Genomic DNA, 22635 nt, shown 5'->3' with positions numbered 1-22635 from the left:
ACAATATAGTTGCAACTTTCTGTATTTCTTTGGTAAAAATCTTGGGAGCAAATTTAAGTCACTCAACTTATTAAAAGCTGTCAAGGTCGATTTTGGATAGAAGTGTGTTAAATATGCTAATGTGACAGTGCCCCCTCCTCTGGTCCCTGTCACTGGCTGTCTGTTCAGGAGAGGCCAATCCCCAGCATCATCGGTAACAGCTGGGTCCAATTAACTGACATTGGTTGGCCACTTGAACCTTGTCTGCCTGCTCCCTATAAAATCAAGGCAGCCCAGCCAGAGGAGACAATGAGGAAGGATGACAAAGTGGTCTGCCTCCCCACTAGCTGTGGTTCCCTGTCGCAGGATTGAGGTACACTGAGCCACTGGACAATCCCAAGATCACCAGCGCCACTGAGTGGTTGAGACAGGACTGCCAGGAAGACGCCCTAGACAGCCAGCTCCCCTACCTGAGGCTAAGACTGAATGGCTGGCTCGAGACGCCAGTGCATCTTCCTGTCAACAGACAACGAGGGTCTGTACTCACACACACAGGCAAAGACTGAGCTGCCAGGATAATCCAGAGACTGCCTGTGTTGCCCCTTCAAGCCCAAAGCTGAGCCACCAAAATAAACCTGAGACCGCCAGCACCATTTCTCGAGGCAAGGGTGAACTGCAGGGAGAAGTCTGAGATTGCCATGCCTCCTCTTTCGAAGACCAGGACTGAGCTGCCAGGACAAGCCTGAGAGTGCCAGTGATGCATATGTGCCCTGATGGCAAGGGATAATGCCCCATGCAGTCCTGGACTTTCTAACCACTGTAAACAAAATATATCATGTGACTTAACCCTACAATGAATATAGATATGGTCACTGCCATTCCCAATGCCCCAACTATGGTAAATTGTGTAGGAAGGAACTGCGGATGCTGGTTTAGGTTTACACAGAAGACAAAATGCCGGAGTAATTCGGTAAGTCAGGCAGCATCTCGGGAGAAAATAAATACCTGACATTTCGGATCTCGAGATGCTGCCTGAACCACTCATACTCCAGCATTCAGTGTCTAGCTATGGTAAATTGTTATTTAAATCTACTTTGAAATTAAAGGCCTCATGATTGAGTTTCATACATTTCATTGTATTATGGACACAAGGAATAGAATAGTGTTAGTGGCAATTTGTCTTTGGTTCTTGTCGAACTGAACAGTGCGGCTAGGAAAAGCAACATTTATTCATCATTCCTAATTGCCTTTGGGAATTGATAGGATAGATGCAGGTTTGCAGTTTCCTCTGGCAGGGCTTTCTAGAATCGGCGATTAATCTCAATATAAGGGATTGTGTATTCAAGACTAACTGAGGAGAAATAGCCAGAAGCAAGTGTATCTTTGAAATTCCCTACCCAAAAGGGCTGTGGAGGCTCAGTTCAAAAGTCACATAGATACATTTTTGTAATTATGGTGTAAGACCATTAAAGTGATGATGAAGTGAAAGATAGCCAGAACCTTACTGTATGGTTGAGTAGCTATGAAAAAGTATTCTACTCCTGCTATATTTTATTAATATAAGTGAGCTTCCATCTTGATCCACTGCTGACTTCTGACAAAGATACTGCTCGTGTTGTTGTGTTATGTATGGAGTTCTCGAGGTCTAGGATTTGGGAACAGATATATATTGCCAAATGATATGTGTGCCTTGAAGAGCAATTAGTTTAGTTTAGAGCTACAGCACGGAAACAGGCCCTTCGGCCCACCGAGTCCGCACCGACCAGCAATCCCCGCACATTAACACTATACTTCACACACTAGGGACAATTTACACTTACACCAAGCCAATTAACCTATAGACCTGTATGTATTTGGAATGTAGGAGGAAACCGAAGATCTCTGAGAAAACCCACGCGGTCACAGGGAGAACGTATAAACTCCGAAGGTATTTATTCACAAAATGCTGGAGTAACTCAGCAGGTCAGGCAGCATCTCGGGAGAGGAGGAATGGGTGACGTTTCGGGTCGAGACCCTTCTTCAGACTACTGACTGCACCCAAACATCAGGATTGAACCTGGAGTGCTGTAAGGCAGCAACTCTATTGCTGCCCGAAGAACAATCTGTAGGTGGTGGTGATTCCATATACCTGCTGTCCTTTTCCTTTCTGATCATGGGTTTGTGAGGTGCTGTGTAATCAAATTTGCAGTGTGCCTTCAGGGCTGAAAGTGTCACAGCCATTTAAAGCTATGACCAAAGGTGATTCTCTTCCTGTGAATAGTTCTGCAGGGGAGAATTTGAAAATCAAACAAAAGCAAACCCATTTGCAGCAAATATCAGATCCAACTGAGTTTGAAATTTGCTACATCCCTTTCTATTGCAGTGCATTGTTTCAGCGGCCTGTGGTCAAAAAGGAAAAAAAAATTGTCTGAACTTCTAACCAGCATTTCTTTTATGACTGCTGTTGAAAAAGAAAGGGTGAACATTATGAAGATAATAGAGGCATGTGCTTGTTGCTCCTGGAAACAAATGGCCTGACAATGCATATTGCTGAAGAGTCACTCACAAAACATAGCTCGTTGACAATGGGTATAGAAGATGATCAGTGCCTGGATCCACAGTCCTGCACCTCTTGCTTTTAAGGGAATGAAGCCCAGGTAAAGAAAATAAAGGAAATAAACTGTTTTTTAAGGATCGAGGCAGCATGACTAGATTGATTTTGTTTTAAGCAGATTAAAATAGTTTTGTTTATTGTCACGCGTACCGAGGTACAGTGGAAAGCTTTTGTTGCATGCTAATCAGTTAGCAAAAGATTATACATGATTACAATCGAGCCATGCACAGTCTACAGATACATGATAAAGGGGATCTGCCCTTGGAGTGGAGGTTTAAAAGAGTGGAGTGGGAGATCCACTTCTGTGACCAGCACACACGACATTTGCTTGGATAATAATTTTGGGATAAAAAGGAGGCAGGTTAAGTAATGACACTGAATTAAAATAGCCAGATTCAAGGTCACTTTACAAGTGAATTTATGGAAAAATTCATCAAGTGTATAATAAATACCGTGAAACAACAAACACAGAAAACTGCAGATGCTGGAATCTTCAGTAAAACACAAAGTGGTGGAGGAACTCAGTGGGTCAGGCAGCACATGTGGAGGGAATGGACAGGCAATGTTTCAAGTCTGGACCCTTATTTGGACTGAATGTGGCTCCTGACCTGAAATGTTGCTTGTGTAATCCCTCCATAAATGCTGCTGAGTTCACCCAGTACTTTGTGCTATCTTAAACGAGAGTTGTAGAGGGAAGTTTTTGATCTTCCTATTTTCTAAAGAATTGGAGATGTTGAAGAACATTTAATTGTTGATAATCATTTTATCTTTGGATCTAATGCTTTGGTTTATGCATGAGAATTATCTGAATGGAAGTTCCAACTTGTAATAGAACAGATTTCACTGAGAAAAGATCTAGTAAGAATTAATTGATTAAATGTGCGCAAGAAAAATGCACATTATATATCAGTCATTAATGGTAATGAAATGCATCTCCTTAACAGCAAAGGATGTAAATGAAGTAAAAACAGTATGAAGGAGAGGATCAAAGACAAGATTCAAATGGTGGAACAGCAAATTTAAATACAAGCATTGGGCAAATTTTAAATTATTGAAGGATCGAAATTAGAAACAAAAATCAGTGGATATTCAGAAGTGAGTTACATACTGCAGTATTGAAGATGGACAAAACCACCAGGCACCCTTCTCACCAAAATCAGGGGGTTGAACTATAGAGATACCAACTAAACCTCTTACTGCATAGTCTTAGTTGCACAAAGGTTTTTTTTTGTTGCACTAAACATTGTTTTTCTTTATTTCTTGAACAGTTTTTGTTATGCTATCTAGTGAATATTTAATCCAATATGCTATCTATTGAATATACAAATCAGAATTTATTTGTTCTGTTTTGGTACATACGACAATTAACCTCTTTTAACTCTTGTTAGGGGTTCGACTTGCTGTTAATGACCAATTTTGAAATGAGCAATTGTTAGAGAAAAATATAGAAAGGTGGAGTATTTTAAAAAGGGGGAGGGAATTTGAAAGGTGTTGGTGTTCAGAGGTACCTGGCAATCATTGTACACATCGTAGAAAGTAACATGAAGCTCAGTAAGTAATTTGGTATGCCATCCTTTATCGCTAAAGGACTTGAGTACAAGAGCAGAAGCATATTGCTGCAATTATATAGGACCCTGATGAGACCACAAGTTTAATATTATCTATAGATGTGAGCCTTCTATACTTCAGGAAGGATGGGATGTACTTGAATAGAAGGACTGAAATAAAGGTGTACTAGATTGATTATTTAGATGGTGGGTTTGTCACACGAGGAAAGATTAAGCAGACTGGGTCTAAGCCCTCTGGAACTTGGAATGAGAGGTGATTTTATTGAGATGTACGCATTTCAAAGGGACAGGGACAGGTTTTCCTGGGCAGAATGTCTGTAACCGGGGGTTACAGTCTCAAAATAGTGGATTGACCATTTGGAACAAGATAGATTTAATTACTCATAGAAGTGAATCTTTATGAATTCCCTACACAAAAGTCCTGTGGAGGCTCAGTCACTAGGTATATTCTAGGTACGGATGGATAGATTTTTAGATGTTAAGGCAATAGTAAATGGTATGGTATCACAAAATGCTGGAGTAACTCAGCGGGTCAGGCAGCATCTCAGGAATGGGTGACGTTTCGGGTCGAGACCCTTCAGACTGATGTCAGGGGAGGGGGCGGTACAAAGATAGGATGTAGTTGGAGACAGGAAGAACGTGGGAGAACTGGGAAGAAGGAGGGGAAAGAGGGATAGAGGAACTATCTGAAGTTAGAGAAATCAGTGTTCATACCGCTGGGGGGGTAAATGATATGGGGTATTAGTAAAGGATAGTGGTGCTGAGGTGGATGATTTACTATGATCTTATTCCAGGGTAGAGCAAGCATGAAAGGCCAAACAGCCATCTGTGTTTTTTTCTTCTGGTGTCCAAGTTCACTGCTGAAGAGGTTTGCAGCTGGTTCCAGTAAAAAAATGGGAAAAGTTGGCTTGGGTTTTTTGCTTCTGTTGGAAATTTGACAATATTTGCTGGAAAGTGCAGAGTGGCTCGAGAAAGGCAAGAAATGGGCATGTGCAATGGGAGTCAATATTGCAGTTTACAATTAATTATCAAAGGCAGTCCTTAACTTTGGCGAGTCCCTACATCTTGCTGTAAGGATGCAGAATGGTAACATTAAAACTGCTCACTCTGAACAAACTTTTAGATACTGACCTGTGGTCCATGCACTTTCCTCTGCATTTTTCTGTCAGCTGATCTGGCTTTATGCAGCTCTCGGGGATTAATCACACAGGAGGTCTGGAATCTGCAGCTGTTTTATAAAGCAGATCAGTTGCAAGCAATTACTAGATCTCAAATGGCAGACCCTGGGGTCCTTCCCCTGGACTGGCTTCTAGATCTCTTTTTGGCATATTATTACTCTCAACATTATTTTAAACTTTTTAAATATCTCTATCTGAGGCATTTTAAATACAATCCAAAGATTTGAATGATTGGGATTATAGTAAATGAAATATTAGTTTGAGATGCCTTAGCTATTAGAAATAGTTTAAAACAGAGCATATATGAAGACAAATTAACAGTCCACTTATTTACAAATAGCTTTTAAATCAAGGTCAGCTACCGCATTCAAATGAGTGGGCTCTCAACAGAGAGATCAGATGCTGAGTGAATGGGCAGGCGTGCTGACAACTCTCCTCCACCTCGTTCGTGACTTCCGTGTTTCGCTGTGCAGACTTTATTACTGAAACCAGAGCTCAGTCTGTTTTGGCCCCATATTTCCCCTTGTCGTTGGGCAACTCATCTGTGACGTATTTTGGGATGTTTAAAAGTTGTTGAGTGACGAGAAACAAAATATTCTCTTGCAAAAATATTTTTTGGAAATTCACATCTAACAGCTGCTGCTTGTTTTAAATGCAGCTGTTGGAACGAATCATGTGAGATTCTTGTTTTCATCAACTGGATGTAACAACATATAACAGCAGTTAGGTAATGGTACAATTTTATTAAACATCAGTTGGATCACAGCTGGAGTACAGTGTGCAGATCTGCAAGGAAGTGGTTGTACTGAAGTGAGTAAAGGATGTTGCCGTGGAATACTTCAGTTCTGAGGGGAATCTGGAAAGGCTGAATTTGATTTACTTGAAGCAGGGGAGGTTAAGTGAAATGTCAATATGAGGTACACAATATGAGGAGCCTAGATAGGATAGATCACGCAAATGTTTTCACTATACAATGGGTATCTAAAACCAGAGGGCAATGGTTCAAGATAAAGAGCAGGAAGTTTATAGGGAATTAAATCTGGTCAGCATGGGCAAGTTGGGCAGAAAGGCCTGTTTCTTAGCCAGAAGGCAGGAGAATGGGATTAGGAGGGAGAGATAGAAACATAGAAACATAGAAAATAGGTGCAGGAGTAGGCCATTTGGCCCTTCGAGCCTGCACCGCCATTCAATATGATCATGGATGATCATCCAACTTGGTATCCCGTACCTGCCTTCTCTCCATACCCCCTGATCCCTTTAGCCACAAGGGCCACATTTAACTCCCTCTTAAAGCCAATGAACTGGCCTCAACTACCTTCTGTGGCAGAGAATTCCACAGATTCACCACTCTCTGTGTGAAAAAAAACGTTCTCATCTCGGTCCTAAAAGACTTATCCTTAAACTGTGACCCCTTGTTCTGGACTTCCCCAACATTGGGAACAATCTTCCTGCATCTAGCCTGTCCAACCCCTTAAGAATTTTGTAAGTTTCTATAAGATCCCCCCTCAATCTTCTAAATTCCAGCGAGTACAAGCCGAGTCTATCCAGTCTTTCTTCATATGAAAGTCCTGCCATCCCAGGAATCAATCTGGTGATCCTTCTCTGTACTCCCTCTATGGCAAGAATGACTTTCCTCAGATTAGGAGACCAAAACTGTACGCAATACTCCAGGTTGAGATCAGCCATGATTGAATGGCATTGACTTGATGGGCCGAATGACCTGTCTACTCCTATCCCTTATGACCTACAAGTTTATAGTGCAGTTAGCTTTGCTAATTGTAAAACGACGTTGAAAAATAATAAACCATTTAAGTTTGTTGGAAAATGTATGAATCCAGATTGGATAACACTGACATACTCTTAACTGTAGAGTAACCTGTCTCCAATTGCTGTGCGGAATCGAAAAATCCCCAAAACTTTGCAAAGGTCCTAGAAATCCAAAAGTCTATATTAACTGGAATTTTCTGGTGAAAAAGGGATTAACACCCTGATTGTGAAACAATATGAATACTTATTCCTTACTTTTCGAACATTCACACTTCTTGAGGATGATCAGCATACAAAATAAATAGCAGAGGGCTTTGCTGATGGTATGATCACAATAGTATGTTCTTTTAAGAATATGATCTTTTGAATCATTGAAGGTTCTCTGTCAGTAAAGTGATAAAAATCAGTGAATTGCTATTCAACATATGATCTTAGTTCACTGTCATCATATATCAAATGAGTTATTCATGGTAATTTTTAAAACATCCCAAATATATTTCATGGAAAATTTTAACATTTTAATATTGTCAAGTTAGTCCTTTTACTTTTACAATATTTTGGATTGACATGAATATTCTGCTAAAATACTGCTGAGGGACCCGCTGATCAGGTGATCTTGTCTGAAGAAAGGTCTCGACCCAAAACGTTATCCATTCCTTCTCTCCAGAGATGCTGCGTGTCCCGCTGAGTTACTCCAGCATTTTGTGTCTTTCTTCGATCTTATGTGCCATTTGAGTAAAGGGGAGTATTTTGTGTAGGGAGATATCAGTCAGTTGGCATATGTAAGCATGATGCATATTGTCTGTACTAGCCCAATCAGCACAGGGTCATCTGTCCCAAATAGGAAAGATTACAAGATGGACTTCTGTAATCAGAAGTTAATTGCAATTATGAAAGTCTGATTTCTAAAGCTATTTCTTTTTCATTATTCTTCGATTGCAATAATTTCTGAGATAAGGCTGGTTCCAAAATTGGTTCCAAAATTGGTTCCAAAATTGGTTCCAAAATTGAGAATATTAATGTGGCTATTTTTGACATTGGTTGATTTTAGATGAAATTCTCCTTTACATATCTTGGCATACTTGAAATTCTCCTTTACATACCTTTACAAACCTCCAATTTCAGGGTTTTCCTCACCCAGACGGGGTAAACATTAACAAGGAAACACTGACATGGATTAAAAATTGATTTCGACCTCGGTGGTCATCTCCAACATAATCAAAGACTTGTCCCACCCCTCATTCCATCTCATTGCTCCCATTGGCCAAAGATACTTTTTAAATTTCCAAAAATAAACTTTATTCATAATAATAAATATATGCAAAACAAGAACAATGCAAAAACGTTTCCAATATTCTCAACAGCTATCCGTACATTCATTAGCATTTTATTTGGCAGTTCACAAACCATGATTAACCCAACACCCATGCCACTCGGGGTGATATTACGTCCATTGTTTGAGGGGCATTTCCACCAAACTCTGGTCCCCAATGTGCAGCAGTAGAAGGACCCTAGACTGTGGTCCTCTTCCACAGATCCTTAGCGTTGGCTGCACCAAGCTTCAGTGCATCCTTCAGCAGTCTGGAATGGACCAGTCGGCAACATTCCCTAACAGACATCTCGCTCTGTGTGAGATCAACAGGTTTTGGGCAGACCAAAGAGCGTCTTTCAGCGAGTTGATGACCTTCCAGCAACACGATGTCCGTTCTCGAAATGTGTCCCAATGAAGTCCGTAAAAATAGAGTCCTCTGTTATGGATCTATTAGGGATAAATCGTGACAAGGTCCCTTTCATCATTCTCCAGACTCTCTTCACAAATCCACACTCTGCGAAAGGGTAGGCGACCGTCTGCTCTCCATGGCAACCATCCTGAAGGCAGCGTGCACTGGTAGTTAGATTCTGATGGTGCAGGAAGGATCTCACAGGGAAGGCCCCTGTCATCGCCAACCAAGCGAGGTCTTGGTGCTTGTCAATGAGTTCTGGCGATGAGGCAGTTCGCCAGGCAGGCTGGGCAATCTGCTCAGGGAGCCATGCCACAGGATCCATCGAGTCCTTTTCCTGCAGTGCAAAAGATACATGGAGCTTCAAAGTGGGCACCACCAGACTCATGAACAGCTTCTATCCCTCTATTATCTGGCTTCTCAACGATCCTTTCATAAGCTAGGGTACTGTCTGATTCACCTCTGCCCCAATGTGAACATTGAATTCTGTAGAACTGTTGTGTTGCAATGCTGAGAACAATATTCTGCACTCTGTATCTTCCCCATTACTCTATTGTACTTGAGTCTGACTTGATTGCATTTATGTAAGGTATTATCTGATCTGATTAGGTAGTATGTAAAACAAAGCTTTTCACTGTATCTCTGTACACATGAATAATAAACTTAATCTAAACCTAAAGAACTGACTGTGCTGACAATTGCACACTTTGCTTCAATGAATAATTAACTTTTTGACCGAATTGCATTCAAGGTGGTAACAAATCCTGGATGCAATGTGGTGGAATGGGGTATAAAAAAACAAGAGTTTCCCTCACTATTTTTAAGTTTAAGAAATCTTCAGCGAAACTATTAAGATTGTTTACTTAGAAAATAAAAATATTGTCATCATTGCTATACTGATGCTTGTTAAAACTATTTACTGTTTAATTATCATTTCACCAGATTATAACTTTGGATAATTTAATGGACAGATAAAATGATTGCCATGGGAATACTAAGAACTGTAGCTGTTCATCAAAAGCAAAGAAAATTGTAGTGGCCTGAGGTGACAGTTGAGGGCTTTGTCTCAGTGGAGGGATTTTTCTTGATTCTCATTAGCATAAGATGCTCTGAATTACCTCCTTGAAGCTATGAACTGCAATTGCAGAGTTGAAGATGCTTAAGTGATATCTTTATGGATCATATTCCATGAAGAATGAGCCTCTTGGGGTTTTGAAGTGCAAAAGATAATATAAAATAGAACTTAAAAATTATTGCTGGGGATATAAATAGGCGTGCTTGAGTTCATATGACTTTCTTTGTTGTTTTATTAGAGCATTAGCCTATTTAAAGGAATGTTTAAACAATTCCATTAAAATTGAAAGGAGTGGAAAGTCATAAGTAAATTAGCAAATTAAGTATTAATCACTGACTGCATGAACAATAATGTCTAGATTTATGTTTGTTGTTACACCTTCCGAAAACATTTTGCCAACAATGCATGCCATGACTTTGTTGTAAAAATAGTGGATCTTAATGACACCTATCGTTAATAGTGCATAAATTATCCACAACTTGTGAGGAAATTGTATTGCAAATTGCCTTGCACGTGGTTAAAATGAATAACCCGACTGTGAGCATTGGCAAACAAAAGTTTCCTCACAATCTCCCTGTGAGATTCATGACATTGTTGTATTTGTAAATTAATTGCCAAATTAAATTTGCTCTAGGAAATTAGGTTTGCAAGATAACAGTGTAAGTGAAGGGATTAATGTTCCTGCAGTTCCATTCAACCTCTGCAGCCCATAAAAAGAGCAATTCAAATTATGGAGCTTCGGTACTGAATTATTCCTCGAGATTTATGAAATCAATTTTTTTCTGAAAATACTTTTCTTCTTGTACTCTAAATCTATCTTTTCCTTCTTGTTTCCCTAAGTGTACTAATTTAATTCTAATTCCATCTACTTCCTCCTTTTGCATTGTTTCTCTTCCAAGCCTTAAATCTTAATGGTTCTTAGTGTCTGGGGAGATATAATGTTTATTTCAAAAAGCAAAAAAAAATGCAGCAAACAGCAATTTGCAAAAAGAAAGAGGAAAATACTGTCAATGCCCAGTAGGTCAGGCAAAGGAGACAGAATCAATGTTTTAGGTTGATGATCTTTTATCAGACTATTTCTTCGCTCATTAAGATCCTTTTGAGATCTTTGCAGTAGCTTCTGGTGAAAGCATTTTTGGGCTGGAGGAAATAATACCCAGCATAGTATTGAGCAGATGAATGTGACTCTTGTGAAATCTGGTTAGCAGTGTATATAAATCAAAAACAGCAATTGTTGGCTCCCCTCAATGGCTTAATAAGTACATTGCACTGAAGCGTAGAAAAGCAGAGAAAAAAACTCAGTCTGAAGAAGGGTTTCAACCCGAAATGTCATCCATTCCTTCTCTCCAGAGATGCTGCCTGTCCCGCTGAGTTACTCTAGCATTTTGTGTCTGTCTCAGTTTGTAAGTTTGGTGGAAGTAGTGCAACTATAGTTGGCCTCGGTTCTTCTGGGCTTGAGAAGAATAAGTTTTGAAATTTTAACTCTTTACTACTTGACAAACAGATTCACCTGGAAAGTGTGTGCATGTATGTTGGGACCAGGGTCTGCTCATTTACTCTCTCAAACGTGTATCATCACTTAGTAAAGTCATGGCTGATCTGATTATAACTTTAACATTAGAGTTCAGGCAAGCTACTGTAACCTTCCATCCTCTGTTACTTATCAGGAAACGATCTTTGTCCTAAAATATTTGTAGTGTGCAGCCTTGAAGACCGGGAGAGCATGTGGTTGATGTCAACAATAGTCAAGTGGGCTGTTGATCTCCTGAAATCAGTATGGGTGAAGTATTAAGATGAATGGTACCCATAAAGCTGGAGTTCATTTAGGAACTTGCAAGGGAAATAAATAGCAGTGTTGTTCCTTTTGATTTGACTACTTTTAGTATGGCAACGCACTATTCAATTGCACTTAGTTGGAGGGGGAAAACTTTTACCAGGTGCTTTGCAAAGCTAAAACAGGCAACCAAGTGATTAATGCAACATATGTGTCTTGCCTGGGCTATAAATACCCGACTTTTATACCCGACTTGTATAAATACTCGACTTGTAAAAATAGTGGATCTTAATGACACCTATCGTTAATAGTGCATAAATTATCCACAACTTGTGGGGAAATTGTATTGCAAATTGCCTTGCACGTGGTTAAAATGAATAACCCGACTGAGTGTTTGGGAGACCGACGGGTTGAATTTGCCAGCTGCTGAGGGATTGTAGGCATCTTCTGTCAGGTGGAAATGGGGCTTTTCATGTGTATTCTTTCCCTATTCCCCCACCACCCTTGAGCCGCAACAATCCAGGCCTGGGCTGAGCTGAAGTGAGCTGGGAGCACTGAGCAGACTTGCTTGCTCACTCACTGAGTCAGTGAGACTGGTTGTTGTTTCATCCTCCTGCACCCACTCTCTCTCCCATCACAGCCGTGTCTTTGATCCTATTCTGCACATCGTTTCTATTCTAATCTGACTTAAGAACAGGCCAGGTTACAAACTGTTCTTGGGAACAGAACCTTGTCAGAACCTGGGGCTTACCTGTGGAGAATAGAAAAAGAGAGAGAGGATATGGTAAGTGCTGTAAACCGTAAGACGATTACTCTTTATACCAAAAATAAATGTAATCAATTATTATAAGAATAATATGTACAATACAAAACAATACCAACAAACCCACCACCACAGTACAAAGTAAAGAAATATTCTTGCGATCTAAAGGCAACCCTGCCTGCCATTTTGTTTCTGGATGGTGGACGAGAGCGAGGAGGTGCAGGGTGTGCAGGAGGAGCCCCTACAGGAGACGCCTCCCTGCATCTCGGAGGGAGATGATTACCCTTATTGATGGAAGAATGTTGAATTTGAATGGTGTGCAGATAAACCAAGGGAAGTTCTGGAGTGCATTTAGCAAATTGTACACGCTGCAGTCACTCTGCACTGGAATAAATATTTAGGGAGGTGTTTGGGACATTTGTAAAGCAGACTGCGTTTTTCTGAATGCTCTCGAGCTACTTCAGTGTTGAGGGAGCTGCATTTATACAGGCTGGTGGGAAGTAATTCAATCCCATTCCTGCTTATCCCTCGTAAAAGGAAAAACTAAACACACTGGAGGGATACAGGATATTGGTGAAAAATTACAAAATATTTGAACAAGGCTACTACGTAGAACCCAAGATAAATAAGATTGCAAGCTCGGTGAAGATTACAAGGTGAACCTTGATCATGAACCACCCTCTAAGCAAATCACAAATTTTATATGTTGAATTGGCAGAGCAAATCATCGTTAGCAAATTCGTTTTTATCACACACATGTCTGGTTTAAAGAAGTTGAAGAAAGCCAAAGTATCTCAACAATTGCAACGATCGCTTAGGGTAAAATCATCAAACATATTTTGGCCAATAAGATGTTATAGGGGTTCCAACATGTTTGGGGTATTAAGGTCTGATAGCAACCATCATGTAGGAAGGAAATATTTATTCAATAACATTCAACTTGTCAATCTTTTTAATGAGTGTGTTTTCAGGCAGAAAAGGTGACTTCGTTCAGTTAAGGTGTTGATGAAAATGGATTGTTGCCAGTTGAAGGTCACCCAAAAATATTGACCTTGAATTATTTCGAGGTCTGATCAACTTTGCTTTGTCACAGTGTTTATTCCATATCATTAACTATTAAAGAAAGATGAACCATGGCAACTATGAAAAAATGATAAACAAAATGTAGCTGATCAGTCTTGTTAGTGAGTTTGCTTCAAACTATGGATTTATGACAGAGAGCAGCCATGTCATATGCATTGGCCTCAGGGTCCACCTCCCTCGTGATTCTGGAACAGCCTGGCTGGGGAGCAGCTCACTCCATTGCATGGAACTTTAGTACTACAGTTGGATTGAGTTAAATTCCAACTTCTTTAGTTTGCTTAGTGTACTTAGCTCCTTTTTAATGTGTGCTCAATGATAAGAGGCTTGTTATTGTTAAGCCAAGTAGGGTCAACCACTTGGCAGTTTTGATTGAAAACCTCTAAAAACCACTTCAGTCTTGCTTCTGTGCTGAATGCCATTATGGCTGAATATGTTTACTGAGTTATCCCCTCATTGCTAAGTGATTATCCATTTGCACCCTTGACATGATAAGGCAAGGCTACAAAGTTCTGGTCAGTTAGTTTGACTGCTCCATCTTTGCTTTTAGTATTTAGCATGCATGTACCTCTGTGTTGTGGCTGAAGGAGATTCATTTTCAAGTCCATGGTATTTGATGTTGATGCTTTGAAATTCCTTCTGTACTCATTAAGCCAGCATTGGACTTTTGGTCTGACGGTGATCAACAAGTGAATGAGATACTAGACTGTGACAAGACGAATGTAATACATTTTTGCAGCTGATCTCATAGGACCTCCTATACACTTAGTTTTGGACTGTTGTATATGTATTAAATAAGCAATTTAACACCGTTAATGTATTCGTGTTGCGATCATGCCAAGGTAATAATTTATTTGGTTTGCAATACTCGCTTTCTGTCAGCTCTTAAGTATCTAATTTATCTAGTTGCCTGTATGGCTTCGATTTGAACCAGCATCTGCAGTTATTTTACTACACTAGTTTCCTGTAGATCGTTTTTTAAATCCTGTGTTCCAATGTTTAAAAATGAAGTAAATTACAAATAGCAGGCCACCAGTCTCTATGGTCCTAAGGAATTTGTTATCATGGAGAAGTGAGAAGGGATCCAGTAGCGAGCTTCTAATTAAGTAGTTAAACAGGACTGCAGTCTCCAAATAGCAAATGCACCAAATAGATCCTGCACATTAAAAAAGATTATGTCATTTAATAAAGCATTTGTAGATTTTAGGAATACAAATGCTGTTGCACTTGTGAAACTTTGTTCAATTCATTCACGACATTACATGAACAAAATTATCCCAATTGTGCAGCACTCGATGCAATGTTTCTTCTTACATAACACTATCCCTGTTGTTCTCCGATTGAAGCCTCTAAATCAGAAAACCACCAAGGAAGGTTGTATAAATAGAAGCTTGACATAAGAACATCAAGAAGGAGGTTGGACAGCATTTATAGCAACTGCTCCACCATTCTAAATATTCTCATTTCCATTCATTAGACTCTGTAAAATCATGACCAATATTCAACAGGTGTAATGCCTGCTTTTGCAATATTCTTCAGTGAAGAAAGCGAATGGTATGTTAGCATTCATAGCAAGAGGATTTGAGTATAGGAGCAGGGAGGTTCTGCTGCAGTTGTACAGGGCCTTGGTGAGACCGCACCTGGAGTATTGTGTACAGTTTTGGTCTCCTAACCTGAGGAAAGACATTCTAGCCTTAGAGGGAGTACAGAGAAGGTTCACCAGATTTATCCCTGGGATGGCAGGACTTTCATATGAAGAAAGACTGGATAGACTAGGCTTATACTCGCTGGAATTTAGAAGACTGAGGGCGGATCTTATTGAAACATATAAAATTCTTAAGGGGTTGGAGAGGCTAGATGCGGGAAGATTGTTCCCAATGTTGGGGAAGTCCAGAACCAGAGGTCACAGCTTAAGGATAAGGGGGAAGTCTTTTAGGACCGAGATGAGAAAACATTCCTTCACACAGAGAGTGGTGAGTCTGTGGAATTCTCTGCCACAGAAGGTAGTTGAGGCCAGTTCATTGGCTATATTTAAGAGGGAGTTAGATGTGGCCTTTGTAGCTAAAGGGATCAGGGGGTATGGAGAGAAGGCGGGTACAGGTTACTGAGCTGGATGATCAGCCATGATCATATTGAATGGCGGTGCAGGCTCGAAGGGCCGAATGGCCTACTCCTGCACCTATTTTCTATGTTTCTATGTATAAGCATTTCTTTTAAATTTGCAAAAACCAAGGTTAACTTGCATTAGTAATTTTTAAATTCCAGGGTTTTTGGAATCTGTATCAAGGGGCATTTTTTTGATAAAAGTTTGATTTGCTGGGAATAGGTTCTGGCAGAGACCATGTGCTGTACCATATTTGGGATTATCATGGATCTCTGCCTGTCCTCAGAAATTATAGCAGATGTTTGGGGAAATGCAAAATGATTGTCCAATTGACATTTCTCCTTCATTGTCATTTATCTGTGAGTTTCTTTAATTAGCTTAATAAAAAAAGCTACTGTTTTAATCTCTTTTTCCAATACTAGCTCCATCACCTACAGGTCAATTGTGCATCCATGTACTCTTAACATATGTTAAGAATTTCTGCTTCCATCGATTTAAAAAAAATTTTTTTTGTGGCAGGGCAATTCCAGATCATTACCAATCCTGGAGAAGATAAAATCCTTATTTTCTGCTGATCCTGCTAATTGCTTTTTTCCTATAGATTCCACATAGGTCCTTCAGAACTTTTTATACCCTCATTCAAGCCTCTCCTACATTTCCACTGACCCAAAGCTACCTCAGCCTGCCAATATTTCCTCCAAGCTAAAATCTTACAGTTTGGGCAATAGCAGATCTGCAGATGTTGTCTACATGGACTTCAGTAAGGTGTTCGACAAGGTTCCGCATGGTAGGCTGCTCTGGAGGTTAGATCGCATGGGATCCAAGGAGAGATAGCTGAATGGACAGAAAATTGGCTCCATGGAAGGAAGCAGAGGGTAATTGTGGAAGGTTGCTTCTCAGACTGGATGCATGTGACTAGTGGTGTGCCTCAGGTTTCGGTGTTGGGCCCGTTACTGTTTGTCATTTACGTCAATGATTTAGATGAGAACATACAGGGCAAGATTAGCAAGTTTGTTGATGATACAAAAGTTAGTGGTTTTGCAGATAGTGAAGATGGTTGTGAACGATTGCAGCAGGATCTGGATCGATTGGCCAGGTGGGCGGAGGAATGGTTGATGGAATTTAATACAGAGAAGTGTGAGGTGTTGCATTTTGGGACTCGAACAAGGGCAGGACCTACACAGTAAATGGTAGGCCTATTGGTAATGTTATAGAACAGAAGGATCTAGGAATGGAAGTGCATGTTTCCTTGAAGGTCGAGTCACAGGTAGATAAGGTGGTCAAAAAAGCTTTTGGCATTTTGGCCTTCATCAATCAGAGTATTAAGTATAGAAGTTGGGAGGTCATGTTGCAGTTGTATAAGACGTTGGTGAGACTGCATTTAGAATATTGTATTCAGTTCTGGGCACCATGTTATAGGAAAGGTATTGTCAAACTTGAAAGGGGTCAGAAAAAAGTTACGAAGATGTTACCAGGACTAGAGGGTGTGAGCTATAGGGAGAGGTTGAGTAGGCTGGGTTTCTATTCCATGGAGCGCAGGAGGATGAGGGGGGAATCTTACAGAGGTGTATAAGATCATGAGAGGAATAAATTGGGTAGATGCACAGAGTCTTTTGCCCAGAGTAGGGGAATTGAGGACCAGAAGACATAGGTTCAAGGTGAAGGGGAAAAGATTTAATAGGAGTCCGAGGGGTAACTTTTTCACACAAAGGGTGGTGGGTGCATGGAACAAGCTGCCAGAGGAGGTAGTTGAGGCTGGGACTATCCCACCGTTTAAAAAACAGTTAGACAGGTACATGTTTGGGACAGGTTTGGAGGGATATGGACCAAGCGCAGGCAAATGGGACTAGTGTAGCTGGGACATTGTTGGCCGGCGTGGGCGAGTTGGGCTGAAGGGCCTGTTTCCACACAGTATCACTCTATGACTCCATGACTCTTTCTCCTCTGTATTCTTTCAGCTGCAATCACACCTTTCCTATAATGTAGTGAATAGAACCTGCTGCTGTATTTAAGCTGTGATATGGGTGAAGGATCAGGTTTTGAGATTCCTGAAGAGATTCTTCAAGATGAAACGTAGATGGTTGAGAGTTCATTCACTGCAGGGGGTGATGGATCAGGCCACCATATTGCATAGTGCACAGTAATCCAGATTGCAAGAGTGGAGGTAGAAAATATGATGGAGAGCAGAACTGACATTATTTCTGAGGCCACCTCCGCCCAAATGGAAGTCGGGTCAGCACAGTGGTGCATTGGGGCACCAAGGTAGTGTAGCGGTAGACTTGTTGCCTTGCAGTACCAGAGACCCGGGTTCGATCCTGACTCCTGGTGTTGTTTGTATGGCATTCGTACATTCTTCCTGTGACCTGCGTGGGTTTCTCCGAGAACTTCGGTTTCCTCCCACACCCCAAAGACGTCCAGGTTTGTAGGCTAATAGGCTTGGTAAAATTTTAAATAGTCCCTAGTAGGGTAATGCTCGTGTATGGGGAATTGCAGGTCAGGGTGGTCTTGGTGGGCCGAAGGGCCTCTTTCTGTGCTGTATCTCTAAAATAAACTAAATTAAACTACAAATCCTTCCTATGTACAGCAGTTAGTTCATTGGATCAAAAAAAATAAACCTACCTTGTTAACAAAGGAAAACATTCACACTAGTGAGAGAATTCATTTGCAAATCCCATTTCCCATCAATTGCATTATTGGTGTTAATTACTATTCAACTCAACACACAAGCTGTGCAATCTTTATCAATCAGGCTTCTTAGGCAGCATTTTATTTAAATGCCTCATCCCACTCTGTCACAGTCGGGCTGCTCTAAATTTCATACCCAGATCCATCAACATGCACAAGTGGCAAATATTCAACCATAGCTATCAAGTTACCCAAATGCATTGCACTGGACCTGCTGGCCTACTTCGCTCTGTCTAATAAGAATAATATAAGAGCGAATAATAGAATGGGCAAGCCTGAGAGACATTACCAGTGTTTCATGATATTGGAGAAACCAGGAACTGCAGATGCTGGTCTACAAAAAAGAAATAAAGTGCCGGAGTAACTCTGTGGGTCAATGGGGATCTCTGTACATGTTATCCAGTGATCCTGCCTGACCCACTGAGTTACTATTGCACTTTGTCTACTTTCTTGATTTGAGATGCCTGATATAATTGGAGCCCGAAACCTCATAAATAGTTTTGGGTTTATTATAGTCACGTGTGCTGAGGTACAGTGAAAAGCTTTGCTTTGCATGCTATCCAATCAAATCAGATAATACTGTACATAAATGCAAATCAAGTCAAACTTGAACACAACAGGTAGAGCAAGGAAAGATCCAGATTTCAGAATATAGTTCCACTCTATATCTTCCCTTTCTGGGTAGAGAGGAAGATGTGAGTAGACGTGTGGGAAATGGAGGATATGTGTGTTGAGGGTTCCATTGATCATGACGGAAGGGAAGCCACGTTTCCTGAAATGCGGTGAGATTACATGGCAGACTAATCTCTGTGTAGTCAATGACAAACCTGAAAAGTTGCAAACATGGACAATGTTAAACTGTTCCTTCAATTGTTATGCCTGCTGGCAAAAGTAAATAAATGTTTTGAGTGCAGGGAAAGTGCTCGGCTTAACCAAAAGCCTGGCTTTTGTATCATATCTGGAGGATTTGCTGGTGGGTTAATGTTTTGTTTTTCAGTAAGTCTCTGATCCACTCTGTATGTATTAATTTGTCATTATATTTCAATTGGTTAACTGACAGTCAGTGCACAAACGAAACATTTCAGGCCACCCGCATATTTTTAGATGATGAATAATGGAATAGGTTTATGATAAACTCTGTGTTTGTCTTTTAATAAAGTGTAAATTGCACATCATATATTATGCACGTTTTCTCAGACCCCATAATGTTGTACATTGGTTTAATTATTTACTGGATGTATTCCTCTTCATTACCCAAATCTATAGTTTCACTGCATTCCTGGTCTATGGAAGCACCACAGTCTCTGTCTGGTTGACTCAGTACGTTTAGAACCTTCATGGTGGCATTAGTGACGTCTGCTATTATTAATTTTTCATTGACCTCCATTTAGGTTCAGTTCAGAGATACAGCCTGGAAACGGGCCCCTTTGGCACACTGAGTCTGCACCGACCAGTGATCCCTGCACACTTACACTACCCTACACGCTAGGGACAATTTATATTTATACCAAGCCAATTAACCTACAAACCTGCATGTCTGTGGAGTGTGGGAGGAAACCGTAGATCTCTGAGAAAACCCACGCAGTCGAACTCCGTACAGACAGCACCCATAGTTGGGATCGAACCAGGGTCTCTGGCGTTGCAAGCACTGTAAGGCAGCAACTCTACCGCTGCACCACCGTGCTGCCCTCTGTGATGTCGGTAACATTGCAGGCTCTCAGTAACCTGCATCAACACGTATAATTATGTCCTGACCCAGAGATCATTCCGAGAGGAGTTGAAGAACGCAGTGAAATATCCCCTGGAGTGAATTGTTGAATTAGTTAAAATGTAGAAAGAGTTGTGTGAACACCATCAATACATTAGGCTTCCTTCATAGATTTATTGTCAGTTATCTCCGTGATTGTAAAATTCAATAATCCAACATATCCGATAATCCATCAATAAACAAAAGGTAACAGATTGTGATGGATTGACCAGAATCGACTCAACTTAGAAAACTTTGCATTGGTCATTTATCCCTTTGCTATTTTGGATAATTATTTCCCCACATATCGACAAAGACTGCACTTTAAGAGTACATAATTGTAAACCTTTCTGGAATTTTCTAAAGTTAATGAAATGTGCTGTAAATGTATATTATTGTTCTTTGTTAAAATAGATCCCAGCTTTAGCAAAGGACTTCCAGCATAAATGAAATTTGGCAAAGATGCTCTCCGTAACCAGAGGGATGAAGCAGAATTTAAATGTTGCTGCTTTTTGTAGTTTCCTATTACACAATATTCTATTTCAGGGATGTAATACTGAGGCTCTATAAGGCGCTGGTATTTGGAATATTGTAAACAATTTGGGGTACCATTTCTGAGGAAGGATGTGCTGGCTCTGGAGAGGGTCCAGAGGAGATTTACAAGAATGATCCCAGGAATGAGCATGTTAACCTATGATGAGCGTTTGTCGGCACTGGGCCTGTACTCGCTAGAGTTTAGTGAAAGGCTTGGATAGAGTGGATGTGGAGAGGATGTTTCCACAAGTGGGAGAGTCTAGGAGTAGTCATAGGCTTAGAATTAAAGGAAGTTCTTTTAGGAAGGAGATGAGAAGAAATTTGTTTAGTCAGAGGGTGGTGAATCTGTGGAATTCTTTGCCACAGAAGGCCGTGAAGGCCGTCAGTGGACATTTTTAAGGCAGAGATAGATTTTTGATTAGTACAGGTTTCAGAGGTTATGGGAAGGCAGAAGAATGGGGTTAGGAGGGAGAGATAGATCAGCCATGATTGAATGGCGGAGTAGACTTGATGGGCCAAATGGCCTAATTCTACTCCTATCACCTGACCTTATGACAACATTCTGCATTAAATATTAACGGAAATAATCATTTAACATCAGATAACTGATATTCAGACAATAGGCACCGACATAATTGTGTGCCATGGACCAGCTTTGAAATCTCCCATTTTCTCCTCCTGGTCCACTTTTTATAATCAGCTACATCTTGCTTCCAGTCTGCCTGTGTATCCCGAATTCTCTGTATTTGCATACATATTTCAGCAGACTTTCCAGTCTACCACTCATTACTCTAATAATATCTATTATTTTGTCCTCTCCTGTCTGCTCCTTTTATTGCACTCCAGTCATGTCTTTGTTCGTCTCTCTGGTCATAGAAAGTTATTGACCACAATCTTCCCTGCTTCTCCCCACCCTTTTCCACAATTCCATTACTCCAATACTTTCTATTCTTTTGCCCTCTCCTGTCTGTCCCTTTTCTTGCAGTCCAGTCATGCCTTCGTTCATTGCTCTGGTCATTGACAGTTATTGACTACTATCTTCTCTGCTTCTCCCCACCCACCTCCACAACTCATTGTTACTGCCAGTCACTCCACTATTCTGTTGATCAGTCTAGAATCTGCATTCTGAGAAACCAGAAGATGCAGCATCACATTTGTGTATACTCCTTGATTCATTATCGATGTAAATCCTAAAGGAAATAGAAAATGAGGAATTGCACGTGGTGATTTAATTAATTGATCAGGCCTCTTTTTGAATGCATTTGGCTACTGACTCTTTTATTATAGTGTTCCATTATTGACAGTCAATAGCTAGACCCTAAGTTAGGGAATTCCTTCCTCAAATTTCTCCAGCTGTGTACCTCACTTCTCCATTTATAAAATCTTCCTTAAAACCTACCCTTAAATTTCCTCAAGCGGCTCGTGTCAAACTTTGTTTAATAATCACTACCCTGAGATGTTCTATGATCAAACGCAGCACATTGATACTGCTTGCTATTTTTCAAATATTGTTCAGCTCATCATACAACAGTAGAGAAGGAAAGATATAATAGCTGTTTATAATTTTGAGTAGTTTTGGCATGAGGAAAACCTTTTTTCCACTGGCTGAAGATTAAGAGGACCATCGTTTAATGTATTTGATGACAATAGGACCGGAGGGTAGTTGCAGGTATTTTTGTTTCTGCAGCTAGTTCCTATGATATAGAAAACATTGCGTGAATGAGTGGTGGAAACAGATTCAAATGTGACTTTCAAAGTGGATTTGGATATATAGAGCAGAGGCTTACAATGCTGCTGAACATTGTGACAAGAGAAATTCTTGTTATTCATCACCTAGTTCTGTCCCAGTTAGTTTATTTAGTCCACATTGCCCAGTGAAGAAAACTCTTTGTCTTGTGTACATCAGCTGAGTTATTCTGTTCATTAGCCGTCAGAAAATATTACTATCTCGCTGGTTTTCAAGTCCTTTGAAGGTCAGTCGTGGTTTCTTGTTTACTGCGTTATTCACGATGCACAATATTACTCAGAATTAGACAAAGAATGTAGAAAAAAAACAATTTTGTATTA

The 22635-nt window shown here is 40.4% G+C and overlaps 1 protein-coding gene across 5 annotated transcripts in view; it reads left to right on the top strand.

Annotated features, from left to right (window-relative positions):
- The window catches only part of inpp4b (inositol polyphosphate-4-phosphatase type II B), a 514249-nt gene that overhangs the window by 371038 nt on the left and 120576 nt on the right, over positions 1 to 22635 (top strand). The gene's annotated exons all lie outside the window — the stretch shown is intronic.

The sequence above is a fragment of the Rhinoraja longicauda genome, chromosome 1 (genome assembly GCF_053455715.1).
Source record: "Rhinoraja longicauda isolate Sanriku21f chromosome 1, sRhiLon1.1, whole genome shotgun sequence".
Classification (NCBI taxonomy): domain Eukaryota; kingdom Metazoa; phylum Chordata; class Chondrichthyes; order Rajiformes; family Arhynchobatidae; genus Rhinoraja; species Rhinoraja longicauda.
This window is presented reverse-complemented; position numbering and strand designations above follow the sequence as displayed.